The sequence below is a fragment of the Sciurus carolinensis genome, chromosome 17 (genome assembly GCF_902686445.1).
Source record: "Sciurus carolinensis chromosome 17, mSciCar1.2, whole genome shotgun sequence".
NCBI classification, from domain to species: domain Eukaryota; kingdom Metazoa; phylum Chordata; class Mammalia; order Rodentia; family Sciuridae; genus Sciurus; species Sciurus carolinensis.
The window spans coordinates 18,673,502-18,685,697 of record NC_062229.1 but is presented as its reverse complement, the minus strand read 5'-3'; the positions used below and the strand labels follow the sequence as shown (position 1 = coordinate 18,685,697).

Here is a 12,196-nt window from a genome sequence, read left to right as displayed (position 1 = left end):
GGGACGGTGCTGCCTGCTGTGGGGAGGGAGGGAGAGTGGAGGGAGGTGGCATGACCAGTGCCCCCTGGTGTGCAGGTCACTGTGAATCCCATCAATCTGCACCAGATGTGGGTCAATAACAATGAAAAGTAAGACAAAAATGATAAAGAAAATAAAGTGTGAGCAACCTCTCTGGCCCCCACTGACTCCCCAGTGAGCAGAGAGGAGGACAGTTTTCTGAAGTTGACCAAAAGTCCATGCTTTGGAGATGCAGGGCACTTAGTGAACAAGTCTCCCTGAGCTTCATGATGTGAGCATTTCCATGGAGCCTGGGCTGGCCCAGAACTCCTGAGCTCATGCGATCCCCTCACCACCGCCTCCTCAGTAGCTGGGGTTACAGGTGGGTGACAGTGCACCCAGCTAGAAGTGACCTCTGAGAAAAATAAAAGAGACTATTTGTAAGGTACTAATCTCAGAGCCTCACACATGAAAGATCTAAATGTTTTCACATGTAATTACCAAAGGCTTTGTCAATGAAGGACTAAATGACAACTTTGACCATGTATTGAGAGAATGTTCTAATTGGTCTGGGGACAGTGTCATAAAGCCAAGAAGATAGTACCCATGGTTTATAAGCTTGGGTGAAGAGGGGGATAGAAACTTCCTGCAGGTATCAGGGGCCGTGTCTCCAACACAACCCAAGGCTGTGGAGATCCAAGGTACCTAATCCAGAGAGGTTCCTTGTGTCAGACCTGGGAGAGAACTTCAGCTCATGAGGTTAAACCTCTGGAAGGAAGAAGAGGGCGTGAGATGGAGTAATAGACTGAATTCTCCTGACTCTGAACCATGTCTCTTGGGAGTAGAGAATCTCCTAGAAAGAGAAACGTCCTTGGTGCAGAACACTGTCCAGCAGGGGAATTAATCATGTGCCCAGCATTGCCACAGTGAGGACGTGCCTAATGAGAATTCTGGGGAGCTGTGTATGTCTCCTCTCTGCAATTCCTCAGAATGCTCCACCTTGGACTGGACAGGACGTGGTGGTTTCTTGCTCTCAGAGTACTCACCCAGATCAGTGAGACCCAAGCGGCCCTGTAGGAGAGGTCCTGAGAATGGACACCAAGAGCATTGACTGAGGTCATCCAGAGTCAAACCAGAACTGCCTGACCTGGGAGACTGTGGTTATCAGGCTGTTGGATGGTCTGCTTTCCTGCTTAATTCATTGATTCATTTATTTATGATGCTGAAAATAGAAGTGGCAATTTAACTTTTGTCCAAAAAGAGATCAGTCCTAGAAGTGGAGGAGCTGTGGCTACCAGAGCTGGGAGGACGTGCAGGGAACTGAGGGGATGGCCAGGGACACAGGGTGGAGCTCACAGGAGGAATGACTGTAGTGCTCTCTTGCTCAGTGAGTAGTGTGGTCACAGTTGCTGGTTGTGGATATGAAATAGGTGGTAGAGGAGGTTCTGATTGTTCCCAACACACAGGAGTGATCGATGTTGAGGGTGATGGGGATGTTAATTCCATACTACTCCCAGGTCTGCTTGCTTAGGAGCCACATACACACACACACACACACACACACACACACACACACACAGCAGTCCAATGTGTGACTGATTATCACACATGGATCACATGTATTCAATGATCACACAACTATCATTGCTGCTTAAACCTTTAAAAATATTTTTAAAAGAGGTCAACACCAAAGCCTAAGTATTACATAGTAAAGTACCATATCAGAAAAATATGACAGGGGCCTGCCTCACCCAGTGTCCAGTGCTGTGGAGACAATGGCCAGGGAGATGCAGCAGCCTCCGGGAAGTGGTTCTCTTGCTGTCCTAAAAACAGTGCTGAAAGCACTTTTCTGTCCTTGGTAAACTTCCTTTCATGAATTGTTGGCTTACAGTGTTCAACTTTCCCACGTGGGTGTTTGATATGCATGTTATGGACATTGAAAAGATGTCCATTATTTGTTTTGGTCCCTTCCAGCTTTATTGGCCACTGTGGGGACACATGGGAGGTGGAATGCCGCCAGAATCAAGGAGCGTCCCCTTCCTTCCAGTGTCCTAGGGACCCTGCCTTATTGGACGGTTCCCCCCTCAGCATCCCCTTCTGTTTATTGAGCATATTTTTTGTTTCTATAAACACAGGGCAGATAATGCCCATACAAAACTGGATCTCCAAGGTTACCTGTGATGGGACATTGACAGACTGGAGTTCCTGACTACCATGGCTTCCTTCTTTAGGGAAAAGTTAATCTGAAATTGGCAACTTGCCTTGTATCCCTTCCAGTTGAATAGTGTGGCTGGGGTGAGAAGAGCGTGCTGTGTGTGTGTGTGTGTGTTTGTGTGTGTGTGTGTGTGTGGTTCCAAAGCAACCGGGACTTGGGAGTAGTATGAGACACTGCCCAAATTATGAGGATCAAACTAATCATTTCTTTTAAAGTTATGACCATGCAAATATGATTTGCATTACAAAATAACTGCTTTTAATGTTCAATTTTGATATTTTTCCAGGCTGGTGGTATGTAGTACAATACCCCCTCATGATGCTGGGTCCTGGTGGCCCAGAGCTGGACTCCAGGTCAACCACGCCCTCCCCTGATGAATACCTGAGACTCCAGGGCTGCTGTGCTGCTCAACTGGGAGGCTGGTGGGTGGGACGTGTCAGTGCATTGCTGACCTGTGGGGTCTCAGCCCTTCTGATGGCTTCATCAAGACACAGCCCACCATCATCCCCGAGCTTCCACATTCCTAAGGGGATCCCTAACACAGTGCCAGGATTCAGATTGACAGGTGAAATGAAGTGACAGTGCACTTCTGTCCAAAGAAAAGTCCTGCAGCTAATTTATAGTGTGAATTAGAAAACTTTGGGCAGAATCATTTGTCTTGATGTTTCAGGGGCACAAGACAAGTTCAATCTTCAATGTGGTAAAAATGATTTTAAATGTATTTTAAGTGGACACATAACATTACTACCTATTTACGTGGTATAGGGCCCTAAATTTGGAACATGCATGCAGGGTGAAATGAGCAAGTCAGTGAGGTCAGCATTGCTTCTCCTCCAGCATTAGTCACTCCTACATGCTGAGAATCTTCAGGCTCTTGTAGTTACTGTGAAGTGTGTGGAAGGTTGCTGTGGCCACAGTTCCCCTACTGTGCTGCAGACCCCAGAGCTGGCTCCTCCTGCCTCTCAGAGTTTGGGAGTTCTTATGTCCTCTGTCTCCTTCTCCCATCCCTCCTACATTTCCCAGTCTCCAGTGACCATGATTCCACTCTCTTCCTGTGTAAGGCCAGGATTTAACTTCCACACGTGAACCACAGCATGCTCTGTTTCCATGCACGCTGCTGCAAATAGCAGGATCCATTGTTTCTTAGCTGAATATGATTCCCTTGTGTTCTGTATCTGTCCTTGAACTTCCTCTCTATTCATGCCCTGATGGATATGCTGATGAATTCCACAGCTAGACTGCTGTGAACAGGATGCAATGAGCACAGCCTGCAGGGTCCCTATGTGGATTCAATGACTTTGCATCTGCACAGAGGGCTGTTCAGCTCTTTCTGTCCACATCCATCTCCACTGTCCCCTTCTGTAAATCAATTTAGACTTTTCGACACGTTTTCTCATTGCTTCCCACCAGGTCCTTATGCACTGGGTGACAATAGTGCAACATTTCACAACTAAAGTGATGGAGTTTCATAGTGCCTTTCTGTGTTCATGCAGTGCTAACAAACACAACACTGGGGCTGACACTGTGAACTCGGCATGCTGCTGTCTGCTCTGAGAACTGAGGAGCCACACACACAGCTGCTCTCACCAGGCGTAATCACACCTTGTGACGCACACCACCAAGGAAGCTGTCCTACAGAATACATTACAAGGAGAATCGCCTTTTAAATCAATTTCCTTGTTTAATTCACACATAACAATTGCATCTATTCATGGTGAACCTTTTGATATTTTGCTGCATGTGTCAAAGTTTAATGACAATATTGGGGTGATTATCCCATTCATGTCTTTCAGCATTTGTCATTGTGAGTGACAGGAAAACTCAAACTCCTGTTTTCTAACTATTTGGAAATAAATGAAACATATGGGAACTTAAGTCCCCTGCTGTGCTGTGGGACACTAGGACTTCATTTCCTCCCTGTGACTTTTACCATCCTCTAGCCCACCCATATCTTCCCCTCCCCACTCCCCTTCCCAGCCTCTGGTCACTGCTCTGCTCTCACCTCTGAGCCGTCCCTGTCCATCTTGCTCTTTCCTGTTGCCACTCTGGCTTCCTTGCTGGCCTTGGACATATGAAACGGGCACCTTCCTCAGGGCCTTGGCATGGTCTTTGCCTCCTGCCAGACACTCTTCCCTGACAGCCTGTGGCACTTGCTCTGTCGTCCTTCAGATATTTTTTTCAAATCTGATTTGTCACCTTTGCTGGTCTCATTAGAAACCCAGTTTTAAGCGTCCCTCCACTCACTCTCTTCTTTTAGACCTTGTTACTTTTTCTTCCAAGTGTCTCCTTATCTGAATGCTACATCATTTTCAATATTGCTTATCATCTTTCTCCATCATTGGATTGTGCCATCATTTTTCTGCCTGTTCACACATTTTCTAGATCATTCATTGAACATGGCAAATATTCAACTTTTGTTCTTCAGATGTGCTAAGAATTTCTCAGTATAATTGTAGAATGTAAACCTCTTGAGGAAATGCTCAGACATGGAAAGGAATTTCTAATCAGTGAATCAGGGTGATGCCTGGAAGGGGACCAGATTCAGAAGAACTATAAAAAGGTGCCTTTTTCTACAAAGTGGAAATGAGAGCAAAATAGAAATCAAAGGATAGTAATACATCTTTTCTCTTTTTCTCATAGTCACAGCAACCATAAGAAACCAAGGAATAGCACAGAGATTTCAAAATTCCTTCTGCTGGGGCTTTTGGAGGACCCAGAACTTCAGCCCATCATCTTTGGGCTTTTCTCCATGTACCTGGTCACTGTGTTGGGGAACCTGCTCATCATCCTGGCCACCATCTCAGACTCCCACCTGCACACGCCCATGTACTTCTTCCTCTCCAACCTGTCCTTTGTGGACATCGGCTTCACCTCCACCACCATCCCAAAGATACTGGTGAACATCCAGACACAGAGCAAGGCCATTACCTACACAGGCTGCATCACCCAGATGTGCTTCTTCATACTCTTTGTAGGGCTGGACAACTTTCTCCTGACTGCGATGACCTATGCAGGTTTGTGGCCATCTGCCACCCCCTGCACTACAAGGTCGTCATGAACCACCAACTTTGTGTGTTGCTGGTTCTGATGTCCTGGATCTTGAGTGTTCTGAATTCTCTATTACAAAGCTTAATGGTGTCCTGGCTCTCCTTCTGCACACATGTGGAAATCCCCCACTTTTTCTGTGAAATCAATGAGGTGGTCCACCTTGCTTGTTCTGACACTTTCTTAATGACATGGTGATGTATTTTGCAGCTTTGCTACTGGCTTGCTGTCCCCTCACTGGTATCCTTTACTCCTACTCCAAGATAGTGTCCTCCATCCTTGCAATCTCATCAACTCAGGGCAGGTACAAAGCCTTCTCCACCTGTGCATCTCACCTCTCTGTGGTCTCCTTATTTTATGGCACAAGCCTAGGTGTGTACCTCAGTTCTGCTGTGACCCAGAACTCACGCTGTACTGCAATAACCTCAGTGATGTACTGTGTGGTCACCCCCATGCTGAACCCCTTCATCTACAGTCTGAGGAATAAGGACATCAAGCGCGCTCTGAGGAGATACCTGTGAGGGTGGTTATAGACAGAAACTTTCTTTCTTTGCCCGATGAGTCCACTTAACATGATGAGTTCCAGTTCCACCCAAGTCGTGCTGAGTGACAGGACTTTATCCTTTCCTTGGCTGAGTAATATTCCATCTTATGCTTGTACCACATGTGTTTTTTGCTCATCCATCAGTGGATGCCTTGGTTGATTTCTCCTGACAGTTATTGTAAACACGTAGTAGATGTGTTGTGCAGGTTGGTCATAGTTTTTCTTACGCTAACACTCTTTTCTCATAAGTGGAATTTGTACAACTAAGCAGAAGTACAATGTACTTTCTGTTTGTGTCTTGCCTCACATTGTCAATTTAACTGTGCAAGTCTAAGGGTGTCTTGGTTCTAGAACTGTCCACAGCTCACCCGGAAGTGCATCAGCCTTGATGAGGTTCACCATCTTCACCCCCTTCATGCGCCCCCTCATCTACAATCTTTGGAATAAAAAGATAAACTGGTCTAAAAATATTGTTTGGAAAGAAAGACTACCCATGGTCCCAGGATGGGAATGTGATGTTGTGTTCATGCTCAAAGCCTCAAAGCCAGAAAACCTGATTCTCTGGTTGGGTTGGAGGGGGAACTGCCTCTTTTCATTTACATCCTGCAGTTTCCTTCCCTGTCTTCTTTAATATTATGCTTTCTCTCATTCTCACCTGTTTCTTCCTTCATCTCTCCTCCTGCTTTCCTGCAGCTATTCCTTGTATTGCAACAGAAAATATTTGTCAATTCTTGTTTAGTTTAATACAATATTTTGTGCACCATTCTTAAATCATTCACATGACCAAGTGATGGGAGTAAGGTGACCAGTTGTCACTGAGTGACAGGGAATTTCACAATGAGAAGGTAACCCTGGAACTGAGCTAAGGAGTTAGAAAATATTTCCTAGTGAGTGAAAATGGCCCTGGAAGGAGAACCAGCATGGCAGCCTAGGGAGGAAGAATATCCCATGATGTATGAATGGATAGATGGATGAATGGATGGGGGCATGGATGGATTGATGGGTGAGGGGATGGATGGATGGATGGGTGGGGGGATGGATGGATGGGTGAGAGGATGTATGGATGGATCAATGGATGGGTGGGGAGATGGATGGATGGGTGGATGGGGGATGGATGGATGGATGGGGGATGGATGGATGGGTGGGGGGATGAAAGGATGGATTGGTGGGGGAATGGATGGATGGATGGGTGGGGGGATGCATGGATGGATGGATGGGGGATGGATGGATGGATGGATGGATTGATGGGGGATGGATAGATGGATGGGTGGGGGCATGGATGAATGGGTGGGAGGATGGATGGATGGATGGGGGATGGATGGATGGATGGGTGGGGAGATGGATGGATGTTTGGATGGGGGATGGATGGATGGGGGACATGGATGGATGGGTGGGAGGATGGATAGATGGATGGAGGATCGATGGATGCATGGGTGGTGAGATGGATGGGTGGATGGATGGGTGGGTGGATGGATGCATGCGTAGGGAGATGGGCGGATAGATGGATGGGGAGTTGGATGGACAGATGGGGAGATGGGTGGATGGATGTAATGGATGGATGGGTATGGGAAGGATGAATGGATGGATGGGGGATAGGAGGGAGGGTAGAGGGATGAGTAGAGGGAAAACATGTAAGAAAGCAAACATCAGAAAGTTATTTGCAGATGCATGTGATTTAGTGGGGATGCTCTTGGCATAATTCTTTCACCTCAGTGTTGATTTTGGAATTTTTAATGATAAAGAGTTGGAAAAAGCTCACCTGGTTGTTGGGGAAAGTTATATTCTTTGACTTGGTTGGAAACAGATTCTTTTGAGAATGTATGTTGGGAGATGTGTCCATACAATAATGTGCTACACAAACAAACAAACACACGCACACACACACTTTAGTGACAACTCTGACAAATTTCTGTCAACAGTGTGGATCATGTGAGAATGAGGAAGTCTGGGAGCCCAACCCACAGGTGAGATGTTCATGTCTTCATGGGCTGTATGTCTAAGAACTACTAGCCTCTCACTGTTTCAGGAAGGAACACTGGATCATTGCCATCATAGAAGCAGAGCATGGAATAGAGACCCTGAGAAATGAAAGGGAAGGGAGAGGGAAGGCAGAGAGAGGTTGAACAATGGGTCAGATAGGAGGAGAACGTTCTAGTCTTCTATACCAAGCAAGGTGATTATAGCTTATAATAGTTCACTATGCACTTTCTAAAAAATCTGGAAGAGAAGGGGTGGAACATTCTCCACACAAAGAAATGGTACATGTATAGGGAACACAAATTGCCAATTGTCCTGAGTAGGTCAGTGCATGTTTTATACATATATTGAATTATTACAATGTACTCCATAAATATGGATGATATTTACATACCAATTGAAAATTTGAAAAAGTTTCAGCCTTTTAAAATACACCAACTATTCTCCTAAACAAATGCCAAAACTCTATGTAACAAATTTACCAGAGCCTTACCCAACTGGGGGGGTAAATCACTCATCTCCCCACCCCTTTGGCTTTCTGTCTCACATAGTATGGGGAGAGCTGAGAATGTTTGCAAAGAACATAGTCCAGATAACAAGAAGATATGAACCAATTCTTGAAAGACACAGTTTACCAAAACTCACGGAATGAGAACTAGGTCACTTAATGACCCTACATCTGTTAAGGCATCTATTAAGGAAATGAATCAGAATTACCTCACAAACAAGAAAGCAGCAGGTCTATGTGGGTGTTGAGTGAATTCTACCAAACATTTTAGGGGAAAATATCTCATTCTCTACTGTGTTCTATAGAAAGCAGAAGCAGAGGAGCCACTCCCTAATTCATTTTGTGAAGTCAGAATTACTCTGATATCAAAAACACACAATGACATTTAAAAGAACAAAACCCAACTTACCAGAGAGAAAACCTACAAAATAGTATTTACCATGAACACCTGTGGAAAAACACATGAGATAATATTAACTAATCATATCTAACAAGGTATAAAAATAATTTTATTCCATAACCAAGTGGGATTCCTTCCAGGGATGCAGAGCTGGTTCAACCCTTAAAACCACTTTGCTCTAATTATAGAAAAATATTTACAGGACATGTTTGAGAGAAGCTGCACAGCTCTAGAAAAAGATTAAATCCCCTAATGGAAAGTTTTCTTATACATGGATTGGAACACTCAAAATTTTCAAACTGTAAGTCCTCGTCAGAATACTCTATGGATTCTTCCCAATCCCAATCAAAATCCTACATTGTACTTTATTGATGAACAAGTTCTGTGGTTCATTTGGCAAAACAAAAGACTCAGATTAGCTTTTTCAAGGATCAGAACAGTTGGATTGACACTATGTTGACTGCAGGACTATAGTAAATAGACAGTAATCACAACAGTGTGAAATCAACAGACAACATTACAAGTATACCAGTGGGACAGAATATGGAAACAGAAACGGACCCATACAAATGCCATTAAGTGGTTTGACAGAAGAGATGAGGCAATTCAATGGAGATAGGATAGTAATTCAAGAAATTGTTCTAAAGTTTGATACAGCATACGTGAAAAATATTGTAGACCCAGAATTATCCCCAAAGCAAGAGTAAACTCAAAATCATCTACAAGTGTCAATATCAAATGCAAAAGTGTATAAATCACAAAAGGTAACAGAGAACAGTTCAGGTGACCTTGGACTTGACAATGACCTTTTGGATAAAATGCAAAAACCCAGTACACTAAAGGAAGAATTGGTAAATCAGATCAGTTAAACCAAAAACTTCCTCTCTGAGAAATACATTGTTAGAAAAATGAAATTCAGTTCACAGATGGGAGCTAATCTCTGCAAAACAGATATCTGATAAAATACTTCTGTTCAAAATATACTAATAACTCTTAAAAGGTACTGATAAGAAGACAGATGACCTTATTGGAAAACCTGGCAAAAGATCTGAGTGGAGACATCACCAAAGAAACATCCAAATGGTAAATAAGCACATGAGGACGTCCTCAAGGTCATCTGTCCTTAGAGAATTGCCAAATAAATAATGAGACTCCATGACACACCTATTAGTATAGTTAAAATTCAAATCAATGGAAACAATAAATGATGGCAATGATTTGGAGAAATATGAACCTGTGTTCATTGCTGATGAGAATGGAAAATATTATGACCAATTCAGAATACAGTTTGGGAATTTCTTACAAAACTAAATGGACTGTTAGTATATGTTCCAGCAGTTGCACTGCTTAGGTGTTACCCAAATCAGTAGAAAACTTACATCCATACAGGCAAAAAAACAAGAACAACAAACAACCATTTACACATAAATATTTATTGTGGTTTATGTATATTTGTCAAAACTTGGAAGCAACCAAAGTGTTCTTTATAGGTAAATCAAACTGTGATGCACCCACACAATGGAAAATTCATGATTGAGCAATGGAAGAGAGAGAGGTTTCAGGTTTCAGAAAGACATCAAAGAACCTTAAGTGTTCACCACTAAGTGAAAAATCCAACCTCAATGGGCTGCATACTGCATGACTCCAACTGTGTGGCCCAACTCTATGTCCTTGGTGGTAGAGCTGAGCACATATGAGGCCTTGGGTTTGACCTCCAAGACCAAAAAACCAACACAATAAAAAATCTAACTCTATGACATTCAAGACAACAGAGTCCTGTGCAGATGGCAAAAAACAAAACAAAACACAAAACTGAGTTGATTAGACTGGAGGGGAGGCATGGGACATGAATAGGTGGAAGTGAGAAGATCTTTAGGACAGTCATGGTTTTGTAGGGGACTGTGGATAAATGTCATTATGCATTTGTCAAAAGCCACAGAATGTGAAACTTAGAGAGTGAATGCTAATGCAAACTCTGCACATTAAGTAAAAATAATTAAAATATTAACAGCAATTACAATGTCTGTTGCACAAAAGCAGCCATTGTGGTGAGGGAGATGAGCAAGAGGGAGGGTGACAGGAGACGGTGACAGCGAGGGCTGAAGATCCAGGCTGCCTCCTTGTGTAGTGAAGACCCCAGGCGTCACTCAGGCCAGGTGTTGCGTGGACACCTTATTCAGCTGGATACAAAGGTGTCTGTGAAGTGAAATGCAATCCTATCTCCATTTGCTAACTTGAGTTCTGGCCTGGGTGGTGTATGTCACCTTTCTGAGTATATCGAGCCCAGGTCCCCTTTCTCTGAAATTTGTTTTCATGTCTACAGTGAAATACACACACACATACACCCCACATACAACGTAGCCTCCTGGGGCCATGTTGGTGCCAGTCTCAGTTTGGTACCCCCAGCCACACTAGCAGAGAAGCATGGATAGTAGGCAAGCTGTTATCACCACACGGTCTTTCCTTTAAATAATTATGAAGAAAAAGTTAGTGTGGATGGAACCCAGAAATTCTAGTTCCCAAATCTCTCATATATATGTAACCTGAGGTTCCTTCTGTTGTGGGCATTTTCTTCCAATGAGAGAGAGAGAGAGAGAGAGAGAGAGAGAGAGAGAGAGAGAGAGAAGAGAGAGAGAGAGAGGAGAAGGTCTAATAAGATCAGTAATTCCCCCAAAGACTCTAAAGATCAAAGATCAAAAGTTTCCTTCTTTCTGGGAACATCCCTACTACGTCACAGCCCCTTGGTGGCCAAAGGAATAAACTAGTGAAAATACATCCATGCAAAAGACAAAAATAATGATATCTTTTTGATAAAATCAGAACTTTTGCAGATTGAATATTAAAGAGAAAGAAATAAACAAAGGGAATAAGCAAAGAATTTAGAACAATTTAGTAACAATAATAACACAATTTGGTCATTTGTTACCGAAAACATAAGACTGATGTTTCCTGTGTTTATTTTATATTTATTTGACTGGCTTTTACACAATCCAATAGCAGAGAAGCAGGTCTGTGTTTCATTTTTTCTTTGAGTTTCACATTATTTTTATGTCATTATATAATCTTTTATTCATGCATGTTAATCATACAGAATGGTGGTGTTCATGGAGGTATATTTGTATGCACATTAACATATAATTTGTTACTGCTCTGTATGGCATATTTTCTTTCTTTTATTGAGGTGTATAGTGGGGTGGGGTTGATCTCCTTTTTGATAACTCCAATGGGTATTCTTCAAACCTGGCTCTCGTCTTCTTCAAACATGCAGTGACCTCTTCAGAGCATTTTCTTTGAGATTCTGCACACACCATGACGATTATATCCTTTTACAATGGATGGCAGTTTTCATGAAATTTATCCCTGAAGACAAGCACCATAAACACACTTATCTCATTGTTTTCTGTATTCAAATGAAAACCATCCACAGGATATCCATGCAGGTATCCACAGGAGCTGGGACTTCACCTGCTCTTTTGTTCCTTCCATTCTCATGGTATTATGTAATACATG

General features: G+C 43.2%; 1 pseudogene; it reads left to right on the top strand.

Moving 5' to 3' along the window:
• The first annotated feature begins 2,527 nt into the window (after nt 1-2,527).
• LOC124968184 (olfactory receptor 7A10-like) lies at nt 2,528-5,778 on the top strand (annotated as a pseudogene).
• Nucleotides 5,779-12,196: the final 6,418 nt, after the last annotated feature.